We start from the raw sequence: 18,147 nt of genomic DNA on the forward strand, positions 1-18,147 counted from the left end.
AAATAACATGGAGGATATGGGGAGATGGAGAGGAGAAGAGAGTTGAGGGAAATTGGAGGGGGAGGTGAACCATGAGAGACTATGGACTCTGAAAAACAATCTGAGGGGTTTGAAGGGGCGGGGGGTGGGAGGTTGGGGGAGAGTGGTGGTGGGTATTGTGGAGGGCACGCATTGCATGGAGCACTGGGTGTGGTACATAAACAATGAATACTGTTACACTGAAAAGAAATTAAACTAAAAAAAAAAAAAGAAGAAGAGCAATGTCATCTGCCACCTACTCCACCAGTTCTGACAAGAAAAATGAACAGACAATACTTAGAAATGGTTTCTTCTTCCTTGACTTTATAACTAACATTCATTGTTCAAAGCAACATACTACTTGGGAGAAGAATGGATGGATTCAGTGAGAACTTCAAGAAAGAGAAAATATAATGAAGAACCAGTCAGAGCTGAAAAATACAACACCTGAAATGAAAAATACTCCAGAGGGAATCAACGGCAGATTAAAAGCTGCAGACAAACAGATCAGTGTTCTACAAGACAGGGAAGCAAAAATCATCCAAGCCAAAAAATAAAAAGATAAAAGAATTTTAAAAATGAGGACAGGTTAAGGGACCTCCTAGGATTGAGCCCCACACCAGGCCCTGTGCTCAGGGAGTCTGCTTCTCCCTCTCTCTGTGGCCATCCCCTCCCATCTGTGTTCTCTCTTGCTTGCTCTCAAAAATAGATTAAAAGAAGAAAGAAAGGAAGAAAGAAAGAAAGAAAAGGTCATAACTAGAAATAAGAAAATTATGAAAGAAAGAGTTTTATTAGTAAAAGCAAACATACAATAAAAGTAATAGATCAATCACTTTTATAATGCCAGTATGAATGTTAAAAGACAAAAGTAGTAACAACAATTGTATCTACAGTAATTAGTTAAGGGATACACAAAATAAAAAGATGTAAACTAAGACATCAAATACATAAAACAAGGTGGGGTGGAAAAATGTAGTGTTTTTAAAATGTGTTTGAACTTAAGTAACCATCAACTTAAAATAGACTTCTATATACATGGGATGTTATATATGAACTTCATTGTGATCACAAAAATCTATAATATACAAAAAAGAAAAAGAAAGGCAACCAAGCATTACACTAAAGGAAATCCTCAAATTAGAAGGGAAGAGAGCAAGACAATAAGGAAACCAAATGAAAGAACAAGATTGAGGCCTCATTTACCATGAGCTTATGCTACTTTTGTCTACATTAATAAGACCATGAATATACCTTCAAAACCGTAAACCTATGTACATTGATTGAAATGGATATTTTAATAACAATGATGCACAATGGAAACTAGCTGCTACTTAAAGACTCCTTATTATTCCCATCTTAGTCATCAATCATTCAAGTGATGGCAAGGTAGATACATGTGGACTTCATTTTAAAAATTCCAATTGTGGGGCACCTGGGTGGCTCAGTCAGTTAAGGATCTGATCTTGACTTTGGTTCAGGTCATGATCTCAGGATCGTTGAGACTGAGCCCTGCATCTGCACTGAGTATGTGAGCCTGTTTACCCTCTGCACCTCACCCACGCCGCCAGCTTGCACACTCTCTCTCTCTCCCTCTCTCTAAAAAAAAAAAGAATCCAGTATTTGCTTGATTTAGCGATTTAGAAAATGCTCTACAATTGCTCAGCAAGATGTTTTGTAAAAATTGAAATAAAAGTGTTATAAGTTTAAAAAAAAATGCTCCAAGTAAGAAAACAATTAAGGATGTACTCTCAGGTATGAAAATGACAACAATTATAACTTAAAAAGAAAAATTAATCTTTTTAGCGTTACAAGTTTATTTAATTCTTAAAAAGGACTTATGGATTCTTTAAAATAGTAAATATCCATATGTGACTAAGTGTTTGGATTCTTATTGTTCACTTATACATAGGGGTGGGAAAAATGGGTAACAGCAAACTTTAAAATTGTTATGAACCATTGTCAACCAGGAAATTAGTCAAAGCATCTAAGTATAGATTTCATAGTGAGCAATAATATTTACTTTCTAAAATCAAATTTAGATGTAGGTTTTCAAGAAATTTAAAATGTGTCAGTTTTGTGGTGCCTGGGTAACTCAGTCAAGTGTCTGACTCTTGTTTTTGGCTCAGGTTATGATCTTAAGGTTGTGAGACTGGGCCCCATGTAAGGTTCCACACTTAGCAGGAAGTCTGCTTGAGAGTCTCACACTCTCCCCCTCTTGTACACTCTCTCTCTAAAATAAATAAAATCTTGAAAAAGTAATAAAATATGTCATTTTAGTTATATTTATTGAATAAAGGTAATAATAGGTATGTATCTCTTGAAAGTAAGAGCTCCAGGAACTAAGAAAAAAAAAATCAAAATTTCTGTCTCATTTCTTTATTAGCACAAATAATTATGGCTTTTACTTAGTGTGTATTAGCTAGCTAAGCAACTCAGAATTTTACCAAATTAAAAACAAAAATTATATCAGAAATCTGAAACCCAAGGAAAAAAAGGTAAGATACCACGGAATGGGAATAAGATATTTGCAAATGACAGTACAGACAAAAGATTGATATCCAGGATCTGTGAAGAACTCCTCAAACTCAACACACACAAAACAGACAATCATATCAAAAAATGGGCAGAAGATATGAACAGACACTTCTCCAATAAAGACATGCAAATGGCTATCAGACACATGAAAAAATGTTCATCATCACTAGCCATCAGGGAGATTCAAATTAAAACCACATTGAGATACCACCTTACACCAGTTAGAATGGCCAAAATTAGCAAGACAGGAAACAACATGTGTTGGAGGGGATGTGGAGAAAGGGGAACCCTCTTTCACCTTTGGTGGGAATGCAACTTGGTGCAGCCTCTTTGGAGAACAGTGTGGAGATTCCTCAAGAAATTAGAAATAGAGCTTCCCTATGACCCTGCCATTGCACTCCTGGGTATTTACCCCAAAGATACAGATGTAGCGAAAAGAAGGGCCATCTGTACCCCAATGTTTATAGCAGCAATGGCCACGGTCACCAAACTGTGGAAAGAACCAAGATGCCCTTCAACGGACGAATGGATAAGGAAGATGTGGTCCATATACACTACGGAGTATTATGCCTCCAACAGAAAGGATGAATACCCAACTTTTGTAGCAACATGGATGGGACTGGAAGAGATTATGCTGAGTGAAATAAGTCAAGCAGAGAGAGTCAATTATCATATGGTTTCACTTATTTGTGGAACATAACAAATAGCATGGAGGACATGGGGAGTTAGAGAGGAGAAGGGAGTTGGGGGAAATTGGAAGGGTAGGTGAACCATGAGAGACTATGGACTCTGAAAAACAATCTGAGGGTTTTGAAGGGGTGGGGGGTAGGAGGTTGGGGTACCAGGTGGTGGGTATTAGAGAGGGCACGGATTGCATGGAGCACTTGGTGTGGTACAAAAATAATGAATACTGTTATGCTGAAAATAAAAAATTTAAAAAAAGGTAAGATAATATAACTAAACTTGGTCAAGAAAGTCCCGATGTCATAACTCGAATGCCATGAGTTTGAGGTATGAATCACCACGTTTTCTCTTACAGCAATATTTCTATTGAGTAGTGAACTATTATTGCTAACATTTCTACCATAAGGCAGTTCTAGGGCTGGCCTCCTATTAATAGTGTCAAGCCAAGTTTGCTTCTGCTGCTTCTCCACCAGAAGTTTTGTACTGGTCTCTGCCAGCCTCTCACTAGTCCTGTTAAGATTACAAAACACAATGCTTAGTATTTCATTTCTCCCCAGATCATTCCTAAATTACTTGCATTTTTTAAAGTTTCCATAATAGTAAACAGAATGTGCCCTTAAATAGTGTTTTAACATGGTAAATGTGACAGAGCAGACCTACTATGTGTAATTATAGGTTTAAAACTGTTCTAAAGAAGTACATATATTTCTAGGGTTCCTAACTAACAAGAACTTCAAATTAAGGAGGGAAAGAAATGGCTATCAGTGATGGCCATGGCTTAACAAGTAATACCTGCTGCCTTCTGGAATGGTTGTACTTAAAAGATTCTTGGGGATGCCATGACACATATTTATATTTAGTAAACCAGTTTAGAGCTGCAAAAATAAACCATCCTGGGGGGTCTGGGTGGCTCAGTCAGTTAACCATCTGCCTCCAGCTCAGGTCAGGACCCCAGAGCCCTGGAATTGAGGCCCACACTGGGCTCCTTGCTCAGCAGGGAACCTGCTTCTCCCTCACCCTCTGCCTGCCACTCCCCTCTGCTTGTATTCACTTTCTCTCTCTCTCTCTCAAATAAATATATAAAATATTTAAAAGAAAATAAAAATTTAAAAAATCCCTCAAAGACATTTTTCAAGCATTGGCTTTCACCACTCTTGTACATTTCACACATTACCTCAGAGAAATTGAGCATTTGGCACTGAGGAATAATTTAGAGGAACAATTGCTCAGGGAGAAGTAGATGGCAGAGTTGTGATCAAAATGAACTGAAACAGCTCCAGAGACAATTAGGTTATAACACAGATACCAGGGTACTGGAGGTGGAATCTGCCCTTTCTGTCTTGACCTTTTGGGTTAAAGATGTACTCTTCCAAAAATAAACTAACATCAATAAATAAATATTAATAAACTCATTTCTATTCAAGATAATTCTGACAATTTTATAATAATATGCTGTCTAAATTATAAACCTTCAAACAATTAGCTTAAAGACTAGGAGATCAGATTAACTGAAAATATTCAAGGGAAAAAAATAAAATCATTTAAAACCAAAAAAAGAGAGAGATACAAACTGTCTTGGACTAACATTTCAACAGTAAGTTCATTTACAAACATCATTTTTCAAAATTATACTATTTAGTTGGCTTTCACTTACTACTGATCTCATGAATGTGGCTCCATAAAAATTAAGGTTTAGAGGCAAATTAATAAGCTAACTCTACTTTCTATGATTGTTTTAATTTACTTGTTCAGTTCATTTGTCAATGACGTTCAATGTGTTACTTCTTCTAGGTAGAGGTGCTTGTATCTGTTCAATTCTGTTTTAATAAGATCTTCTTGAGAACTTTCCATTTTGAATAATTCAAATTCCAGCTCTTTAATTCTGAGTTCCATTTGACTTCTTAGTGAAGCATTATTATTTTCTCTTAACTGAGCTAAGATTTCTTGAGATGCTACTTGTGTCTAAAGCAAATTAAAAGCATAGTTTTAAAATTGTTACAACCTGGATAACTATAGTATATTTCTTTTTTAAAATATTTTATTTATTTATTTGACAGAGAGAGATTACAAGTAGGCAGAGAGGCAGGCAGAGAGAGGAAGGGAAGCAGGCTCCCCGCTGAGCAGAGTCTGATGCGGGACTTGATCCCAGGACCCTGAGATCATGAACTGAGCCGAAGGCAGTGGCTTAACCCACTGAGCCACCCAGGCGCCCCTACAGTATATTTCTTTATTTTAGTTTTGTGTCAATGATTCAGAGAGCAATTTTTATTTATTTATTTTAAATATTTATTTATTTATTTAAAAAATTTTTTTAAACTTTTTCAACATAACAGTATTCATTATTTTTGCACCATACCCAGTGCTCCATGCAATCTGTGCCCTCTCCAATACCCACCACCTGGTTCCCCCAACCTCACACCCTCGCCCCTTCAAAACCCTCAGATTGTTTTTCAGAGTCCATAGACCAGAGAGCAATTTTTAAAGTGAAAAAAAAAAAAAAAAAGCTGAAATGTAAAATATTTATCATTAATGTGAAACTGAATTAAATGTGAATAATGTTCATTCTTATATTAGAACTCACGCAATCTGATAATTCATAGAATAATAAAATCATTTAAATTTTTAAAAAGTGAACAATACAACTTAAGAATAATCGAAGTACATGGGATAGCTGGTTGACTCACTCATTTGAGTGCCTAACTCTTGGTTTCTGCTCAGTGATCTCAGGGTCCTGGGATAAAGCCCTGTGTCATACTCAGCATGAAGTATGCCTGGAATTTTCTCTCTACCTGTCCATTCCCCACTCGTGCTTTCCAAATAAATAATTAAAATATTTAATATAAAAAAATGAATAATCCAAGTATGGTACAATTTTTTTTTTTATGTAGGCATGCTCAGAATGTAGCCTAAACAAGCAACTGATGGTGCCACCCACGTACCCCATGGTAAAAAATTTTTAAAGGAAAAATTTTTTCTTTTCCTCTCAATAGCCTTGTTTTATACTAACTGGTCTTAAAAAATAAAATGACTTTCCACTGTGAACTATTCTGAAAGATCAGTTTAGTGAGAATAATGATGAAAACTGAAATTTTTAAAGGGAAGGAACAAATGCTTCCAGAAATTTACTAAATTGCTATAAAGGAAGTAGAGAAAAACTCTACACCACATGTAACCAAAAGGTAATTTGCAGTGAAATGAATTAAAGCATATTATAGATGAATAAATTAACCTGTAAAAACAGATCAACTTCTTTTAATTTTTCTGCTATGTTCAATCTTGTTCTTTCTTCAAGCTCCCGTTTATATTGTTCTATTTCACTATATTCTACCATGTTGACTTCTGCACGACTTCTGAGATTTACTACTTATTGTTCCAACTTCTTTTTTTTCTTCTCTAGTTTTTCACATTTTGTCGGTATTTCTTTCATAGATGATAATTCCTAAGAACCTGGTTTTTTGAAAACACAGTTTCCAGTTTTGCTGTAAGATCAACCTGCATGAATAAAATAATACAGTTTGGAAGTAGATTGAAAATAGTCTAATGCAAAATTAAGACCCAATTTTTTTTTGAAGATTTTAAATCTCTGCACTAAACATGGGGCTTGAACTCAAACCCCAAGATCAAGACTCGCATACGTTACTAACTGTTCCAGCCAGGTGCTCAAATTTTAAAATAAATTCATTTTCAACAAAATGTTATCTATATTGTAGTGCAGTCTTGGAATGTGAACTTCAAATAACTCAGAAAATTAAGAAAATTAAGAAATTAAGAAAATTAAGAAAAAATTGAAACCACTAGGAATTGCTAAAATCTATCTCTGCTGTCATCCTCTTTGCCACACATCTGTATTTGATTTTTATACTTTTATTTTTCTACGATTGTTTCAGATTTTTCCTCCATAAAATAACTGTAAGTCACCTCTTAGTAGAAAGTCTCTTAACCCTTCCCTCATCTTAACACTCCATAATTTTAAAAAAGATTTTATTTATTTACTTGAGAGGGAGAGAAAGCAAGATAGAGTGTAAGAGCAGGGAGAGGGAGAAGCAGACTCCCCACTGATCATGAAGCCCAGGATGGGGTTCAATCTCAGCATCCCAGGATCATTACCCAAGCAAAGGAACTTAACTGAGCCACCCAGGTGCCCTCGTACTCCATAATTTTTAAAGAAGTTTTAGGAATACCATATTGGCTTATGTAGGTCTGAGCCAATAAATGTTTACCAAAATAAGACCTTGAAAATAAGACTCTAATTAATGAATCTATAAATACTGATTCTAATGCCATCAGCCTTTTTCTGAATTACAAATGTTTTATGCTAATTTGAATTGCATTCTAAGGAGAAATGATTCACAGGGTTAAGAAATCACATCCCTCAGTAACAAAATTTAGTGGGGAAAAAAATTTAGTGAGATGATCCATATATTTTTGGACCAAAAAAAAAATTCCTTAAATCAACAGTGTTACAATCCTTTGTAACTTCCCATAAAATAAGAGAATATACTAAGCAATGAAAACAACCAAAAAACTTGCTGGAGTTTCAGTGATGCTGAGTTGGGAAGAACTCCTTTCCTTTAGATATGATTGGTAAGACAAGGTGAGTAGATGTGGTGGTTTATAAACTGACAACTGCTCCCATGACAATCCCTCTCCTTCATATGTGCTAGCCTTAGTAACTGGGTCCTAGTGAACAGAATATGGCAGAACTGCTGTGCGATTTAAAAAAAAAATATTTTATTTATTTATTTGACAGAGAGAGAGAGGGATTACAAGTAGGTAGAGAGGCAGGCAGAGAGGGTGAAGCAGGCTCCCTGTTCAGCAGAAAGCTCAATGTGGGGCTTGATCCCAGGACCCTGGGATCATGACCTGAGCTGAAGGCAGAGGCTTTAACCCACTGAGCCACCCAGGTGCCCCCTGCTGTGTGATTTTTAAGGCGAGGTTAGAAAATGTGATAGAGCTTCCATTTGACTTTCCTTTTCTAGGAAACCTCACCCTTAGAATCCAGCTGTTGTGGGAAAGTCCAGGCTACCTAGTGAGTCTTCATGGAAATATTCCAGCTGAGACTGCCCTAGCTAACATCCTAACCAAAAGCCAGCCTCAACAGCCAAACATGTGCATGAACAAGGTTTTAGATGATTCTAGTTCCCAGCTTCCAGTCATCCCACCTGATGGCAAATGAAGAAGAAATGAGTTGGCCTTACTCAGCCTTGTCCAAATATTTGTGAACAAGATAAATGCTGTTTTGGCCACTAGGTTTTGAGGTGGTTTATTATACGGCAATAAAATAACTGGCACAGATACTGATATGAAAAATGGGGTGCTACCATAAAAAAACCACCGAAAACTAAACCTTCTTTGAACCAGGAAGTGGGTGGAACCTGAAAGAAGATTAAGAGTGAGAAGTAGAGAAGAGCAAGAATGAAAACCAAAAGGGCTTCCAAGAGACTGTGAGTGGAAACCTGATGGCCCTTGAAGAGGCTTACAGCAAAGGTTTCTAGATAAGTGAAGAAAATGACACTAGAGGGAAAAGGAACTCATGCCACAAACCACTTGGAAGTAAAACCGATAGGAGAGATAAGCTTAAAGAAAGACTATTCAATATGAAGGAACCAGGACTTACTGGGTTCATCTATCTATTCCTCATTCACAGCCTCTCCACATGCTGTATTGTCAAATAACGCTAAAATAAAGAAATGGCTTCTGGGTTAAAAGCAAATCCAGGAAGACATGGCCTATGGGTGAAGCCAAAACTATAAACCCTTTATTAAGACTTCAGAAGGATTTAAGTTGTGCCTCAAATTTCTTTAAGGATCTTAAGAGTATGAGAATTTTAAAGGCATTGTCAAATGAGAGCTTCACAGGAAACCTGAGGTGAAAACTTATCTCAAAAAGACCCAAGAGAATGGCTTTTCTAATGGCATGAAATCCAATCATATTCAAGGAAAACTAAAAAACTAAGAGAATTATAGTAGCAAAAACACTGTTTGCAGAGCTTGGACTAAAAGAGACCAAGATAGTACAAACTAAAAATAGGCCTTTGAGTCTTAGAAGTCCCATGAGGAGGAAGCAGGCTGAAAAAGCAGCTACAAATACAGGTCATTCATTACTAAAAAGACAGAACCAAGAGCTCAAAGAGTAAAGCAAACAGCCATGGAGAAGCATTCCCATGCAACTGAAGAACTGACAGCATGCTTCAGGGTGTGTTTCAAAGACGCTATGGACTCGTGTGCCTCCCATCTTCTTTCAGTGGGAGAGTCCTTAGCAGGTTACCAGAGTGTTCATTTTGAGTTCCTTAATTCCCGAGTGTTCAGATGGAGAGGACTTGCATTCAAGGGACTATACTTCAGGCACCTTATCCCTGCTGTACCTGATTAAGATGGCAAGATCTTGGACTCAAGCCTAAACCCAATGCCAGGAGAACTGAGATTTGTATGGGGGGAACATGAGTGTATTTTTCATGTGGGAGGAATACAAAAAATTGTGGCTGGTGGGTAAATCATGCTGCTTTTTAAATGTGTCCATAGGCTTTAAAATATTCATTCCATTAAAAAAAAGACCATGGGCCTACCTTCGTGACTTTCTTCTAACAGAATATGGTGAATGTGATGCTCTGTGTATTCCAAGGCTAGGTTACAAAAGACAATAGACCTTCTGCCTTGCTATTCAGCTCAGGAAGCTTTCTTGGAATTTAGCCCCCCATCTTGTAAGAAAGTTCAGGCCACAAAGAGTCTAGGTGTGCCAGTGTAAGTGTTTAGGCTGCCTGCTTTAACTATAGTCCTAGGCAATAGCCAGCATCAGCAACACCAGATGTGAGTGAACACATCTTCAAACAGTTCCAGCCCCAAGCCTTTCAGCTGCCCCACCTGAAGCTAGGGGAAGAGAACAAGCTGTCCTAGCCACACTTTTCCTAACAGTAGATTTGTGAACAAAATAAATGTTATTTATTTAAGCCACTGAACTCTGGGGAGTTTGTTAAGAAAAAACAAAAAGATAAACAGAAAAATGGATGACAAAGCCATTAATAAGATACATAATTTATATAGCAGAAATTGGTCTCCTTAAAGTGGGAAGTAATAAATGTTAAGATTAATTTTTTTTAATTTTTAAAAAATTTATTCATTTGGGAGAGATACAGAGAGACAGAGCACAAGCAGGGGGAGAAACAGAGGGAGAGGGAGAAGCAGACTCCCTGCTGAGCTGGGAGCCTGACATGGGACTCCATCCCAGGACCCGGAGATCATGACCTGAGCTGAAGGCAGACACTTAACCATCTGAGCCACCCAGGTGCCCCTAAGATTAATTTATTAATGACAAACAGTGCTAATGAGAAGCAGCACATAACTAGAAGCAAGATCTAAGAAGTTTTTCTTTCCATTTTCCCCCACTTAGGATGTCATTACCTGTGCATTTTTTATATATGACCTTTATTATGTTGAAGTATGTTCCTTCTAAACCTACTTTGTTGAGGGTTTTTATCATGAATGGATGTTGTACTTTTTTATCATGAATGGATGTTGCACTTTGTCAAATGCTTTTTTTTTTAAAGATTTTATTCATTTATTTGACAGACAGAGATCACAAGTAGACAGAGAGGCAGGCAGAGAGAGAGAAGGGGAAGCTGGCTCCCCGCTGAGCAGGGAGTCCGATGCGGGGCTAGATCCCAGGACACCAGAATCATGACCAGAGCCGAAGGCAGAGGATTTAACTCACTGAGCCACCCAGGTATCCCTCAGATGCTTTTTCTACATCTTTTGAAATGATCAGATGGTTCTTCTCCTTTTATTAATTTGGTGTATCATAATGATTGATTTGCAGATATTAAAACACTGCCATAGCCTAGGAATAAATCCCATTTGATCATGGTGATGATTTTTTCAATGTATTGCTGGATTCAGTTTGCAAGTATTTTGTTGAGGATTTTTGCATCCATGTTCACCAAAGATACGGGCTTATAGTTCTTTTTGTGGTGTCTTTGTCTTGTTTTGGTATCAGGGTAATACTGGCCTCATAGAATGAATTTGGAGTTTTTCCTTCCTTTCTGTTTTTTGGAATAGCTTGAGAATAGGTACTATTTCTTTAAATGCTCTGTAGAATTTGCCTCTGGTCCTGGACTTGTGTTTGTTAATAGTTCTTTTATTAATGATTCAATTTCTTTGCTGGTTATCAGTCTGTTCAAATTTTCTATTCTTTGTTTCAGTTTTGGTAATTTTGTATGTTTCTAGGAATTTATCCATTTCTTCTACATTGTCCAAATTGTTGGCATATAGTTGTTCATAATATTCTTTTATAATTGTCTGCATTTCTGTGGTGTTGGTTGTTATTTCTCCTCTCTCATCTGTGATTTTATGTGGGTCCTTTTTCTTTTCTTTCTGATAACTCTGGCTAAAGCCTTATCAGTTTTATTAATTTTTTCAAAAAATCAGCTCCGGTTTCATTGATCTCTCCTATTTTTGTCTTTTTAAAGTTTCTATAGTGTTTATTTCTGCTCTAATTTTTAAAAAGATTTATTTGAGAGAGAGAGTAGGGAGAGGGTCAAGTAGAGAGGGAGTGAGAGAATCCTCAAGTAGACTCCCCCCTGAGTACAGAGCCAGAAGCAGGGCTCAATCCCAGGACTCTGAGATCATGACCTGAGCTGAAATCAAGTCTGCTTCTTAACCACCTGAGCTACCCAGGTACCCCTACTTCTGCTCTAATTTTTATTCTCTTTCCTTCTGCTGACTTTAGGCTTCATTTTTTGTTCTTTTTCTAGCTTCTTTAGGTGAAGGTTAGGTTGTAGATTTTTCTTGTTTCTTGAGGTAGGCCTGTATTGCTATATACTTCCCCTCTTAGAACAATTTTAACTGTATCTCAAAAGTTTGGGCAATTGTTTTTTCATTTTCATTTGCTTCCATGTATTTTTACATTTATTCTTTTATTTCCTCATTGGTCCATTCATTGTTTAGTAGAATGTTACTTAACCAACATGTATTTTTGGTCTTTCAGATTGTTTCTTGTGGCTGACTTCTAATTTAATAGTATTCTGATTAGAAAAGGTGCGTGGTATGACTTCAATCTTCTTGTATTTATTAAGACCAGGTTTGTGGGTATCATGGGGGCTGAGTATTGCATGGAGCAATAAATTTTGGAACACTGAAAAAAAAATAAAATTAGAGGAAAAAAAGGCTTGTTTTGTGGCCTAAAATGTGATCTGTTCTACAGAATGTTCCAGAATGTGTATTCTGCTGTTTAAGGATGGAATATTTTGAATATATCTCTTTAGTTCATCTAGTCTAGTGCATCATATAAAGCCACTGTTTCCTTGTTGACTTTCTGGTCTGTCCATTGATGTAAGTGGTGTGTTAAAGTACCAACTATTGATTATTTCTATTCCTTCCTAAAATATCCAAATTGTACATTGTCTTCATGGATACTTTTGCAATTAGGAATAAAAGCAATGAATTTCATTTAAAACTTATATAATAAAGATAAAGTACCCTAGTATTATTGTATTATTATCAATTAGTTATTTTATGTTAGTCATTAATTGTTTTATGTATTTGGGTGATCCCATGTTGGGTACATAAATATTTACAATTGATAGCTCTTCTTCTTGTCAGACTGTCCTCTTTATTATGATATAGTGCCCTTGTCTCTTACTACACTCTTTCTTTTAGACTCTATTTTGTGCAATATAAGTTTTACTATTCTGGCTTTCTTTTGATATCCATCTGCATGACACACGTTTTTTTCCATCCCCTGACTTTCAATCTGCAGGTGTCCTTATGACAAAAATAAAACCCTTGCAAGCAGCTTATAGATGGATCTTGTTTTTTATTCTTTTTTTTTTTAATCCACTCTGACATCCTATGTCTTTTGATTGGAGCACTTACCCCATTTATATCCAAAGTAATTATTGATAGATATGTATTTATCATTTTACTACTTGCTTTGTGGTTGTTTCTGGAGATTTTCTCTGATCATTTTCTGTGTCTTCGAAGTTTTACTGGTTTTCTTTAGTGATATATTTGGATTTCTTTCTCCTCTTTGAGTGTTTATCAGTGTTTTTGTTTTCTTTTTATGGAGGGCACGAGTAGGGTGGGGAGAGGGAAAGAGAATCTTAAGCAGACTCCATGGTTGAAATAGAGTGCAGTGCAGGGCTCAATCTCACAACCCTGAGATTATGACCTGAGCTGAAATCAAGTCAGATGCTTAACCAACTAAGCCACCCAGGCACCATTATTAGTGGTAAGGGAAGATCATAAAATTTGATTGGACAATGACATAAGGATAGACATATAGATCAATGTATTAGAATTGACAATCTAAAAAGAAATTGCTATATTATGGTGAACTGACATTCAATGAGGGTATAAAACAATTGAATGGAATAAGAATAGTCTTTTCTTAACAAATGGTACTGGGACAAATGGATATCCACACGCAAAGTAATAAAATTAGACCTCTACCTTATAGCATATATACAACATTAACTCAAAACGTAAGAGCTAAAACTATAAAACTCTTAGAAAAAAACATAGGTATATCATTTGTGACTGGATTTGGCAACAGTTTCTTAGATATGACACTAAAAGACAAAAAAAGATTAAGTGTATTTCATCAAAATTAAAAACTTCTTTGCTTCAAATGTCACCATCAATAAAGTGAAAAGGCAAGCTACTGAATAGGAGAAAAGATTTGAAAATCTTATATCTGATAAGGGATCTGTATTTAGGATATACAAATAACTCTTACAATAATGAAAAGACAATCCAAGAAAGAAATGGGCCAAGTAATTGATTCAGTCCTTAAGGAAGATATAGAAATGGATAATAACACACATAATTAAGTTTTTGTGTTTTTTTTCTTTAACATTTTATTTATTTATTTGACAGACAGAGTGAACACAAGCAGGGGAAGCTGCAGAGGGAGGGGGAGAAGCAGGCCCTCTGCTGAGCAGGGAGCCTAATGCAGGGCTTGATGCTGGAGGCATCACAATTACAGACTTCAAGCTCTATGACAAAGCTGTCATCATCAAGACAGTATAGTACTGGCACAAAAACAGACACATAGATCAGTGAAATAGAATAGAGCGCCCAGAAATGGACCCTCAAGTCTATGGTCAACCAATCTTCAACAAAGCAGGAAAGAATGTCCAATGGAAAAAAAGAGAGTCTCTTCAACAAATGGTGTTGGGAAAATTGGACAGCCACAAGCAGAAGGATGAACCTGGACCATCTTTTTATACCACACACAAAAATAGACTCCAAATGGATGTAAGACCTCAATGTGAGACAGGAATCCATCAAAATCCTTGAGAAGAACATAGGCAGCAATCTCTTTGACCTCAGCCACTTCTTCCTAGAAACATCCCCAAACGCGAGGGAAGCAAGGGCAAAAATGAACTATTAGGAATTCATCAAGAGCAAAAGCTTTTGCACAGCAAAGGAAACAGTTAAAAAAAAAACAAAAGACAACTGACAGAATGAGAGAAGGTATTTGCAAATGACATATCAGATAAAGGGCTAGTATCCAAAATCTATAAAGAACTTATCATACTCAACACCCAAAGAACAAACAATCCAATCAGGAAATGGGCAGAAGACATGAACAGACATTTCTGCAAAGAAGACATCCAAATGGCCAACAGACAGATGAAAAAGTGCCCAACATCACTTGGCATCAGGAAATATAAATCAAAACTACACTGAGATACCATCTCACACTAGGTAGAATGGCTAAAATTAACAAGTGAGGAAACAGGTGTTGACAAGGATGCAAAGAAAGGGGAACCCTCCTACACTGTTGGTGGGAATGCAGGCTGGTGACAGCCACTCTGGAAAACAGCATGGAGGTTCCTCAAGAAATTGAAAATAGAGCTACCCTATGACCCAGCAACCGCACTACTGAGTATTTACCCTAAAGATACAAATGTTGGTATCTGAAGGGGCACGTGCACCCGAATGTTTATAGCAGCAATGTCCACAATAGCCAAACGATGGAAAGAACCTAGATGTCCATCAAGAGATGAATGGATAAAGAAGATGTGGTATATATACACAATGGAATATTATGCAGCCTTCAAAAGAAATGAAATCTTGCTATTTGCAATGATGTGGATGGAACTAGAGGGAGGGTATTATGCTGAGGGAAATAAGTCAAGACAGAGAAAGACAATTATGATAGAGCTCTCTGATATGAGGAATTTGAGAGGCAACGTGGGGGGTTTGGGGAGTAGGGAAAGAAAAAATGAAACAAGATGGGACTGGGGAGGGAGACAAACTCTTAATCTCAGGAAAAAACTGAGGGTTGCTGGAGGGGAGGGAGATGCGAGGTATGTGGTTGCTGGGTGATGAACATTGGGGAGGGTATACGCTATGCTGAGTGCTGTGAATTGTGTAAGACTGATGAATCACAGACCTGTACCCCTGAAAAAAAAGACTAAGAGAGGGTGAAATCAACCCAATTAACTGAGAGGATAAATTGTGATGGCAGGGAAATAAAAAGAGATGTCCAGACAATAACTAAATGAATGTTCACAGCAGCATTATTAATGGCCAAAAAGTGGAAACAACCCAAAGGTGCATCAAATGATGAATGAACAAGGGTTTTAGCCCACAATGAAGTACTGTTTGATAATAAGGAAAGAAGCACTGATATATGCTATGACACAGATGAACCCCAAAAACATTAAGCAAAGGAAGCTAGTCACAAAGGACCACACATTGTGTGATTCCCTATATATGAAATATTCAGAATGAGCAACTCTATAGAGGCAGGAAGTAGACTGGTGGCTGCCTGAACCTGGGGGAAAGGACTAAGGGCTGCTTTTCAGGGTAATTAAAATGTTCTACTTGATGGCAGTAATGGTTGCACAACTCTATCAATATACTCAGAAACATTGAACTACACATATTAAATGGGTGAATTGTATGGAATGTGTAATCTATCTCAATAAAGCTTTAAAAAAATCCAATGGCAAGGCCTAGATAATTTTCTTAATTCTCTCTTTTAGGTGCATATAGTATACATGATCTAAATATTTCTGTGCATTTATTATATATTGAAAAGGAAAAGAAAATGAAGGAAATGCCCAAGTTCAACTGGTTTGTGAAATCACTTTTCTTTACAAGTTATCCTGAAATCAGTACAGATTCTGTATCCATTCAAAAAAGTGAAGATGAGAAATAAGACAATTTTCTGAAACATTCCATTAAACATTATCTTCTGCTTTTACACACTTAGCTCATCATGGTAACAGAGATATCATTAAAAAACATTGTTTAGGGCACCTGGGTAGCTCAGTTGGTTAAGCATCCAACTCAGGATTTTAGCTTAGGTCATGATCTTATGGGTCATGGAATCCAGCCAACGTGGGGGGCTTTGTGCTGGGAAGGGGTCTACTTGAAATTCTCTCTGTCTCCCTTTGCCTCTCTGCCCCTCCTCCACCACAAATAAATAAATAAATCTTTAAAAAAATTTTTAATAGGAAAAAAGTCTCAATTTTTGTGAGGAATGATGTGTAAGTTTCAACTTTCCTAAGGGTAACTACTATAAGAAAAAACAGTATAACACAAATAGCAGAATGAAAGTCAAATTTTAAGAAATAAGTACATTGTGAAGATACTAAAATTATACTAAATTAATTATAATGAAGTGGTCCATGGAAATAAGCATCCTAAAACACTTCACATTATTTAACCAACTACAGATTAACTTGACATGTTACATTTCATACATACCTGATTCCTAATCTGAGCCAGTGTTTTCTTTAAGTCCTGTACCTCATCTTCTAAATTCATACCACAACGTGATGTCACCTCCAGTGAAACCTCTGACATAGATTGTGTTTTTAGGGTATCGGCCATTTCTTCTTGAAGTTGTCTCACAGCTACCTAATAAGACATTTTTGTTACTGGTTTTAAAAATCATCTTACTACTAAATTATGTTAACAATATATAACTTTAACCTATGTTCTTGGAAAATTTCACTATAAACATTAATTCATCTCCTTTTCCTAACATGTACACATTATGGCTGTTAAATGAATTTGGTTAAAGACACAAAAAGATGTTATCCTGCCTAGTCAGTATTATGTTACTTAGATAATTAATTCAGCCCCACTATCCATTCCTTGTGGATGAATTTTCCCAAAGCTTCCCAATCTCCTGAAGTCTCAAAAAGAAATGAATATATAGGTGGAACTAACATTGGTAAATTCTACATTATGAAATGTTTTCCCTCTTTTTTATTAGAGGCTTCAATTAATGTCAGATTTCCTCACATATTCAATCCTCTGCTCAAATCCTTTTAATAGATAACTATCTCAGAACATAAGTGAAGTCATTCTAATGGCCTTCAAGATCCTAGATAACCTGGCTTTCACCTCTCTCCCTGACCTCCATTCCTGCTACACAAGAATCCTGCCACCCCTTATTAATCTGAAAATGAAGATCCAATGCCCAATTAATAAATTACAGAGATACAATTCTCTTTGTGTTGTACAAACTTATGCCCACAAGATAGTAATTGAGCTTTGAAATGAGCAAATTATTTGTAAAATTGCTTAAAAAGTTATAAATAGCAGTGGGAAGATTAAATCAAATATAGTTTTGCTAAAGCTCACCATAGTTGTCCCAAATTATTATTTAATGAAAAGTAAGTCCCTTCAAAGGATTAAAAGGTCATAAGAACACATGATTTCAGATTAAAAATTCAAATTTAGAGGGAGGAGTCAAGATGGCGGAGAAGTAGCAAGCTGAGACTGCTTCAGCTAGCCGGAGATCAGCTAGATAGCTTATCTAAAGATTGCAAACACCTGAAAATCCATCGGCAGATCAAAGAGAAGAAGAACAGCAATTCTGGAAACAGAAAAACAACCACTTTCTGAAAGGTAGGACCGGCGGAGAAGTGAATCCAAAGCGACGGGAAGATAG

At 36.5% G+C, this 18,147-nt stretch overlaps 1 pseudogene; it reads right to left on the reverse strand.

Moving 5' to 3' along the window:
- Positions 1-263: 263 nt before the first annotated feature.
- LOC132020394 (ankyrin repeat domain-containing protein 26-like) overlaps positions 264-18,147 on the reverse strand; it is a 29,642-nt pseudogene continuing 11,758 nt past the window's right edge.

Source organism: Mustela nigripes, chromosome 6 (assembly GCF_022355385.1).
Source record: "Mustela nigripes isolate SB6536 chromosome 6, MUSNIG.SB6536, whole genome shotgun sequence".
Lineage (NCBI taxonomy): Eukaryota > Metazoa > Chordata > Mammalia > Carnivora > Mustelidae > Mustela > Mustela nigripes.